Below are 10,331 nucleotides of genomic sequence, written 5' to 3'. Positions count from 1 at the left end.
GTCCGACTTAACTAGAAAAGTGGGGTTTGTTGAGTCACTCAAGGCCTTACTGAGTATAGAGGCAAAGATTGGGAGTCACGTAAGATGTGCTTGACAAGGAGTTGTCAACCCAATGAATCTAGGAGTTGCATGGAGATGCAATTGGTAGCAAGTACCTACCTAATCGATCCTAGCACAATTTGTTGAGTCACTCAAGGTTGTGCGAGGGGAGATGGGATCCTAGCCTGCTAGGAAATCTTCCAACAGGATTTCCCGAGTTATGTCTTGAGGGTGGCAAACTCGTAGAAAATAGTGGGAGCAATCATAAAATGTTACTTCTTGCAATTTATGATTTCGTAATTCAATATGATTATAATAATATCTCTATTCAGTTGTTGATCCAGAATGTCTGGAAACATGTCGATAAGATCGATACTCGAGGGCAATAATACCTTCAACGGACTAATTTCTATAACTGGGAGATCATCTCGAGGATAGTCCTCATGTGTGATAAGATTCTTTATGCGATAAAGAGCTATCTTTTTACGAAGCCACCAGTTAAAGAAATAATAGCACATTAGGCCTGGACGATGCACATGGGTGATATGATCATCGCTTGATATATCGTTTTGGCTGCCATGACCCCGAAACATAGGTCGCCACATAAGAGTTATGATACCTATGAGATCATGGCTAGGCTCAAGGATCATCTGTTGAGAAGCATGTCATGGAGATGATATGTTTTATCAATAGGTTGCTAGAGCTAAACTTGGGTATGGATGCCGAAACTTACCCTAGATTTGGTGCTACAGTCCCTCCTTAACGGCTATGGAAAAGACTCTTGGAGAGTGGTTATCCATACTTAGGGAGACCAAGCCTAAAATTGATTATAGGCCAAGAGAAGTGTTCTCTTAGTTGAAAGGCCCAAGGCGCACAAGGGCAAGCCCAAGAGTACGAAAGCCAAAAAGGAAGAAGAGTTCTTCCATAGCGCAATCTGGAAGAGTCCAGAAGACTAAAACCCAAAAGGCAAAAAGGATGCAATCTATCTCCACTGTGATAAATCGAGAAGTGCAGAGTAAGAAGAGTTCTACTCAAGGCACTTCAGGTATTTATGTTATTGGAATTAATCTATTTACTTCTGATCAGTCCACATGAGTATTAGATACTGGATCTAATGCTCATACTTACACCTTTGTGTATGGGCTTAGGAGTACGAGGAGATTAATAATAGGAGAAGTGTACATATACGTGGAAAATGGATCAAAAGTTGTTCCATTAGTTGTAGGGACCTATTTATTGACATTGCCCACAGGACTTGTATTAGAGTTACATAACTGTTACTACAATCCTAGTTTGACTAGGAATATAATTTCTAATTCTTGTTTGACAATGATGGATATTCATTTTTTTATTTAAAGGACAATAGTTGTTCATTTGATAAAAATGAGTTGTTTTATGGTAAAACAACAGCACGTAACAGTTTATATGTCCTTGATGTTGATACTCCTATCAATAACATAAATATTAAGCGACTTAAATCAGATGATTTAAATAGCAATTATTTATGGCATTGTTTCCTTAGCCATATAAATGAGACTCGCACATCCAACTTGTATAGAGATAGATATCTCGGCACATTTGATTATGAATCATATGGTGCTTGCGAATCTTGTTTACTTGGTAAGATGACTAAGTCTCTTTTTAAAGTAAAGGGAGGCTACATAAGTGCTAGGGCTTGTGCACATTGATGTGTGTGGGCCCATATCCATCCAGGCTCGAGGTGGGTATATCTACTTCATAACCTTTACTGATGATAGATCATGTTTTGGTTATGTGTATCTTTTAAAACACAAATCTGAGACTTTTGAAAAGTTCAAAGAATTCAGATTTGAAGTAGAGAAACAAACTGAGAAAAGTATCAAAGTACTTCGATCAGATCGAGGTGGTGAATATTTGAACGGTGAGTTTCTAGATCATCTGAAGTAGAATGTGATTCTCTTACAATGGACTCCACCTAGAACATCAGAGATGAATGGTATGTCTAAAGGAGGAATAGGACCTTGTTGGACATGGTCTGGTCCATGATGAGTCGCGCTGAACTCCCTATTTCATTTTGGGGATACGCACTCCTCACCGCGATCTTTGTTTTGAACAGGGTTCCAAGTAAATCAGTTACTCAGACTCCATATAAGATATGGAAAGGAAAGAGGCCAAATCCTTCTTTCCTTAAGATTTGGGGTTGTCAAATTTATGTTAAACATGTTGACAGTAATAAGCTACAACCCAAATCGACGAGATATCTGTTTGTGGGATATCCAAATGGACATTACTTTTACCACCCATGTGAACAAAAGGTGTTTTGTTGCCAAGTATGTGGTATTCCTTGAGAAGGAATTCTTAGATGCTGTGGCTAGTGGGAGGAATGTTAAGCTCGAAGAGATTCGAGACGAACCACAAACAAATATTTCCCTCCAGGAACCTGAGAAAGATCAGACACAAGATATTGTGTCAACTCCCCAACCTTCTACACAAGAACCTCATAGGTCAATGAGGGTTCGTCGCGAGCAAGAGAGATATGGATTTCTCATCTTGGCACATGGAGATGTGTTTCTGGTTGAGAACGATGAGCCTACTACCTATGATGAGGCAATGTCTGACATTGACTCTGGGTTATGACAGATGAATGACAAAATAGCTTTCCTTAAAGGAAACCTGGTCGAGGATGTGTATATGACACAGCCTGACGGTTTTGTTACTCATAAACATGCAAATAAGATTTGCAACTTGCAAAGGTCCATTTATGGACTAAGGCAAGCATCCTGGAGTTAGAATCAATGTTTTGATGAAAAGATCAAAAAGTTTGATTTTTCACAAAAGGGAAGTTGATCCTTGTGTTTACAAGAAGGTTAGTGGGAGCGTGGTAGTCCTTTTAGTCCTATATGTGGACAATATATTGCTCATAGGGAATGGTGTTCCCATGATGCAATTAGTTAAAATATGGCTTTCAAAATATTTTCTCCATGAAGGATTTGGGAGAAGCAACCTATATTCTAGGAATAAGGATCTATAGAGATAGATCCAGGAGGTTGCTAGCACTCTCCCATAGTGCGTACATTGACAAGGTGCTAAAGAGGTTTAGCATGGAAGATTCTAGGAGGAGAAGTCTTCCCATGTCACATGGAATACATCTCTCCAAGGCTATGTGTTTGAAGACACAAGATGAGAGAGATAGGATGAGTTGAGCGCAATATGCCTTGGCTATTGGCTCGATCATGTATGACATGTTATGTACGAGGCCTGATATCGCATATACTTTGAGCATATGTAGTAGATATCAAGTTGATCCAGGTTAGAAACACTGGATTGCTGTGAAAAACATTCTTAAGTACTTGTGAAGCACTAAAGAGATGTTTTTTGCCATATGGAGAATAAGAGCATACCATGAAGGGGTTCATGGATGCCAGTTTCCAATTTGACCATGATGATTTTAAATCACGTACAGTCGAAATTCATATTCTGCCTATATGGCTGGGCCATGAGTTGGAAGAGTTCCAACAAGAGATAGTGGCAGATTCAACAACTGAAGTCGAATACATAACAACCTTCAAAGCAGCTAAGGAGGTTGTATGGATCCGTAAGTTCATTGATGAACTTAAAGTGGTGTCCAGCATTGTTGATCCAATAACAGTTATTGGGACAATAATGGAGCCATCGCGTAAGCGAAGGAACCACGGTCTCATCAACGGACCAAACTTGTATTGCGGCATCACCATATGATAATGGAGATTATCAGCTGAGGTGACATATGTAGAGAAAGTATCGACGGATGACAATGTCGTAAATCCCTTGACTAAAGCTCTGTCCCAAGAGAAACATGAAAGTCATGTTCGATCATCAGGTATAAGATACATGAATGATTGGCTCTAGTGCAAGTGGGAAATTGTTAGTGTAGGTGCTCTAGACCCAATCAGATTGGGCATGTTGTACACTGACAATTGTAATCATGTTATTATTTGAATAAGGAGTTATTCAAATTCACAAGAAGTCATTCTATTAGTTTCTTGTTATTATTGTAATAACCGAATGAAACTAGATAGAAGTCCATATGATGTATACTGTGAATAATCTATAAAGATGTGAGATGATGCATCACAGTTTATAGACATCATTAAACGTCCCAAGTCGTAGCAATGTCAAGAATGGACATTGACAATTGCAGTAAGACTTGTATGTGCTATGTTTTTGCTATGTGATAGCAATGGGGGTCTCACACCCATAGGCATGGGGATGCCTAGACAAGTACATAGGTGACCAATGTTGGAGAACGTGTCACTGGACATGACTCGCCATGAGAATCTATTTTGGTTAAATGTTGATGGAATTCTCATACGAGATGGGTGTAACTAATCCTTGGACCTGAGATTGTCACGGTCATCTCATAAGAAGACCGGTATGCTTTGACATCGTTTCGATGGGCCTATACAAAGGCTGCACGTGGGCGATCGTTGGGTATATCATGAGGCTTATGGAGATGGGTGCATAGCCAAGATGGGACTCGTCTATCCCTTGATAGAGGATGATGTATCTAAGGCGCATTCGGTGGATATTCACTTTAAATCCATGGCCATGGTGAAAGAGATCAATAAGGAGTTATTGATTCACTTTCTATTAAGTGAAGATATCCGAAAGACCGAAGAAAACTCATGTGATCATTATCAAGCAACACATCGCCATACTTGAGATCACATAAGATGCATTGACGAGAGGATCGTATTACACGGTAACCATGCTCGTGAAAGGTTATTTGCGGATTATGAATCCTTCTGAATAATTGGGTAGGCATGACGCCTTGCTAGAGGCCAATCTTGTCTTATGTGTTCGTACCGACACATTGCCAACATATTCGGAAGCCTAATGAGTCATACGCAATAGGCACGGTCCCTGGCTTAAACCAGGAGAGTGGACGTATGGTTAAGTGGGACACTTCGACAAGAAGTTGTGCCGTCGTAGGTTCTCACGGAAAAAGAACAGATAGACGTAATGACGTCGATATGACGAGGAGTCGTCGTAATGGAAAGAGTTTCCTAAAAATGGCATTTGATTAAATTAGGAAGGAGTTTCTAATTTAATGATTTTCTATTTGTTGGAGTGGCAAATAGGAAATAAAATATTTTTGGGCTTAAGTTAATATTTGGACTAAATTAGATTTGGGCCAAATATTAAATTAAATATTATATTTGGACTAAATTGGATTTGGGCCAAATATTAAAATAAATATTATATTTGGACTAAATTAGATTTGGGCCAAATATTAAATATTATATTTGGACCAAATTAGATTTGAGCCAAATATAAAATAAAATATATTTGGGCTTGAATTAGATTTGGGTCATAATATTTTATTTAACCTATAAAAGGATTGGGCCATTTAATTATATTTCTAGTTGGACTAGAATAAGCCCACTTATGATTCTAATTAAATTAGAATTAATGGGCTAGCCCAATCCATTAGGGTTTTAGAAACCCTAGGATATTTCATTATAAATATCCTGTTATAGGTTGCCCATTATAGTGGTGATTTTTTGTGTCGCTTTTCAAGAGTTGAAAAACGCATTGCCGTTCACTCTTCCCCGTTTCTTTTGGCATCGATTTGAAACGTGGGTGTTCTTTTACCGTCCATACACAAGCCGCGCAAAGGAGAAGGAGCTAGCACTCCTATTCCGCTCTCCTTGCCAACGGACGCGTGCCGCGTATCACGAGTTAGAGGCCGGACGCTTGGACGGCTCGAATCCGCGAACGACTCGATAATCTAAAGGTTAGATTTATTTATTTGTTTGTGAATGATTTGATTTCGACGTTGATCCAATCGCCGGGATCGGGGTAAGGTTCAAAATTTTTGAACTACGCTGCTTGCCCCGTAGCGATCTTGCCTTAACTTTTACGAACTTACTTTGATTCGCTGTGCTCCCAACTGCTCAACAAGTCTTAACCCAGCTAATAGGGCCTCATATTCTACTTCATTATTGGACACCCGAAACTCGAAGTACAAGGCATAGGGCCCATCAGGGCTTCTGATCATCAGCCCTACTCCACTACCACCCGAAGTCGAGCTCCCATCTATGGCCAATGCCCATGGCCTTTGGTCCTGCTCTGAAGGCTCTTGAAAACCAACCCCCTCGACAATAAAATTTGCCAATGCTTGGGCCTTGATAGCTGGACGAGGCCTATACTCAATATCAAAAGCTATCAACTCCATTGCCCACTTTAACATTCTTCTTGAGAGTTTTGGTTTACTAAGCACCTGTCTCAAAGGTTGGTCAGTGAGCACAATAATGGTATAAGCCTGAAAATAGGGTCGAAGTTTTCTCGTTGAGATTATCAAGGTGAAGGCCAACTTCTCCATAGGGGAATACCGAACCTTAGCCCCAGTCAATCGCTTGCTGGCATAACAAACAGGTCTCTATCTTTTCTCTTCTTCTCGAACTAGCACCAAGCTTACAGCCTCCTCAACCACTGCCAGATAAAGATATAGCGGTTCCCCTTGCTGAGGTTTGGTGAGAACTGAGGGTGAAGCAAGATGTTCCTTAAGCCTACTGAAAGCTTTTTGACACTCATCATCCTAGACAAAGTTCTTTGCCTTTGACAAGGCTCTGTAAAAGGGAAGACTCTCTCTACTAACCGAGAAAGGAATCTCCCTAAGGCTATCATTCTTCCTTTCAGGCTCTGTACTTCCTTGATGTTTCTCAAGGCTGGCATGTCCATAATGGATTTAACCTTTGCTGGGTTCACTTCAATCCCCCGATGATGAACTATATAGTTTAGGAATTTTCCTGCAGAAACTCTAAAAGCACATTTGATGGGATTAAGTTTTACATGAAACTTACGGAGAGTTTGAAAGCATTCTTTCAGGTCGGCTGGATGATGTTCGGCGATAAAGCTCTTCACCAACATGTCGTCTACGTATGCCTCCATATTTTAGCCCAACTAATGTTGAAAAAGCTTATTCACCAAACGCTGATAGGTGGCCCTAGCATTCTTCAACTCGAACGGCATTGCCATGTAACAATAAGTTGCTTTATTAGTGATGAACGTCGTCTTCTCCTGATCTTCAGTGTGTAAGGGAATTTGGTGGTATCCCTAAAAAGCATCCAGAAAACTCATCAGTAAACATCTAGTCGTGCCGTCAATTAAGGCATCTATCCGAGGAAGAGGGTAACTATCCTTCGGACAGGCTTTATTAAGATCAGTGAAGTTAATGCAAAGCCTCCACTTGTCATCTCCCTTGGGTACCAATACTACATTGGCCAACCACTCAAGATAATCTACCTCCCGAACGTATTAGGCCTTCATTAGCTTCTCCACTTCTTCCTCAATCGCCTTGGCCCTTTCGGGAGCAAAACTTCGCTTCTTCTGCTTGACGAGTCAAAAACCTGGGCTTATTCCCAACCTGTGCGTCATGACCTCCGAGTCAACTCCCGGCATGTCTTGAGTTGTCCATGCAAAAATATCAGCGTACTGCCGAATAAGGGCTAAAATTTGACCTCTTATGGGGTCCTTTGGCTCAGCGCTTATCTTTATACACTAGTCGGGATGGTCCTCCTTCAGAGGCACTTCATCAAGCCTATCTACTGGCTCTGCCATCTTTGGGTCCTCTGGCCCCTCCAATAAGAAGCTAAAGGCTGGTGGAAGTTCCCTTACTTTTTCTCCATCCAACTGCTTTTTATGATTAGAAGTTTCTTCCTGAACTAGATTCTCTTCTATTTTCCTTCGCGGGGTCTCGATCCCCCGAGCCACGCCTATGGATGCCATGTAACATTTTCTGGTCGAACGCAAGTCTCCTCGCACTTCTCCTACCCCATTAGCCATGGGGAACTTTACCACCATGTGATAGGTGCTGGGAACAGCCTGAAGAGCGTTGAGACCCGACCTTCCTAGAATCATATTATAAGCCGAAGACACATCCGCCACCAAGATATCTAGCATGACCTGGGAGGTTCGGGAACCCTTTCCCAAGACCAGTGGAAGCTGTATAACTCCATCAGAATACACTACTTTGTCATCAAATCCTACTAAGGGGACACAGGTCGGCTTTGACTGCTCCATCCGGTATCCCATACCCAAGAAAGCTCGTCTATACAAAATCTCCGAAGAGTTGCCTGGATCTACCAAAACCTGCCGAAGCTCCCATTTTCCAAGCTTAGTTGTAATCACCAGCGGATCATTTCGGTTAGGATACCCCAGGAGGTCATTATCTGAAAAAGAGATCGTCTCCCCTCTTCTCGACCTCTTTACCCCTGAAGTTCAGCCCTCTACCAAATCCTCCTCGGTCTTCGCATTTAGAACTTCCCCTGTTGTGAGAGTATGAAAACTAGGGGTTGTGGATGATCTTCTTCTGCTTGAGGTGGTCTCTCCCTCCAGGGTGAATTCTAAACGCAATCTTGCCCATCAGCTCGGTCCTGCCTAGGAAGAGGACTTCACGTACGCCATTCTCGCCCCTTCGGGGATCCGTTTCCCTGGCTACAAAACTTCTAAGGAAACCCCAGTTAATGAACTCTTGAATTTCTTATTTTAACTGGTGACATTCCTCCGTATCGTGGCCATGATCCCGATGAAATCGACAATATTTATTCATGTTCGTCTTATTGGACAGTGCCCTCATAGGTAGCAATTTTTTCAGATAATCCTTGTCCTCGATAGTACCAACGATCTCCGCTTTAAGAGCATTCAGGGGAGTGAACCCACTCAGTTCCCACCGAGGACGGGGCTTCTCTTTACGATCCTCCCTACTACCCTTACTCTTATGCTCTTCAGTATGCTTCTTTTTCTTCTTCTTCTCAATATACTCGGCTCTTTTCGCCTGCATGACTTCTTCAGCGTTGATATACTTCTTCGCACAACCAAGAATATATGTAAACGTAAGAAGGGGAGTTTTGGCCAATGACTGAGCGAAAGGGTCGAGCCTTAAGGCATTCTGAAATGCCACCATTCTGACACTCTGGTCAAAGTTCTTAATGCTCAAAGCCTCCATATTAAATCTTGAGATTAAATCATTTAAGGACTTGTCCTGGCTCTACTTTAGGCTGATGAGAGCCATAGTAGATCTCTGATGCCTCCGAAGAGGCACAAATTGGGCTAGAAAACTACTCCGAAACTATGCATAGTTGGCTATTGAGTGATGGGCCAGATTTGAATACCAGGCGCGTTCATGGCCTTCCAGTGTAGCCAAGAAAACCCTACACTACATTGCATCGAACGCGTCCTGCACCATCATATGAGAGGTAAAGAGATCCAAGTGATCCGTCGGATCAGTCGTGCCTGCATAAGGCTTGATAGCTGGAATGCAAAAATGCTCGGGCAGCACTGTAGCCATGATCTCTGGACTAAGAGGCTGGTTCATAACCGTGCCATGGGACTCTCCCCGCTTCGACTTTAATGCCGCAATCTCCTTCTCCAACTGACGCAGCCTCTTTTCTTGCTGTGCATACGACATGCTAAAAGATTCCTCGGCTTCACAGGGCCCAATCTCCTGTCTCCATCCTCGGGGCTCCACCTCCCATTGGCAAGATCCTTCCTCAGGAGAAGGCTCATGTCTTCCACTCGGGTGAGAATGGTGGGCTTGCTATTGGTGCTGTTGGTCTAGGAAGCCAGTGAGCAGCTCCATTAGACACTGAAACTGATTCTCCAAAAGTGCAATACGATCGAGAGGAGGAGGAGGATTATCCAGGCTACGTTCCCTCCCCTACTGGCTTCTCGGGGGATTGTTCTGGCTCGGTTCTGGGGCAGGGTTACTGCCAATAGCCCGAGATTGGTGTCTCCTAGTTGCCATTAAAACAAAAAGGACTCGAACGTCAAGAAAATTGTACTTGGCAAACAGAAAGAAAAACGACGGGCCCTACAGTGGGCGTCAAATGATGTTACAGGGCCGATCACCCTCTTCTGTCTCGAACCAAGTACCTACAAAAAGAGTCAGGGACTCACTTCCCATGATCACTCTGACGCTCTAGTTAGTTCACAGAGTTATCAAAACTAGAGTATTTAGTAGAAGTAAAAGAAAAAGATCCCCATACATATCCTGGTCGCTTGAATTTATAGGGTGATTCCCCCCTCTTGTTAAGATAAGGCCTCTCCTTTTGAATTAGAGATCTCCTCGATGCTTCAAAGGAATTCTTACCGCACTTTCCTCTGTTCGTGAATTGTAAAACTGCCCTTTAAACTTTCAGGATAAGGACCTGCCCATTGCAGAGCCATGGTCTTTGGCGAAATGGATATGGCGATCAGTTTCCGAGAGGCTCGAGATAACCCCCACCTCCATGAACTTTAGAGCGATGGTTGAGGCCGCAGATGCCGAGAAA

Source organism: Diospyros lotus, chromosome 14 (genome assembly GCF_014633365.1).
Source record: "Diospyros lotus cultivar Yz01 chromosome 14, ASM1463336v1, whole genome shotgun sequence".
NCBI classification, from domain to species: domain Eukaryota; kingdom Viridiplantae; phylum Streptophyta; class Magnoliopsida; order Ericales; family Ebenaceae; genus Diospyros; species Diospyros lotus.
The sequence above is the reverse complement of the archived record's forward strand: the minus strand, read 5'-3'. Positions refer to the sequence as shown.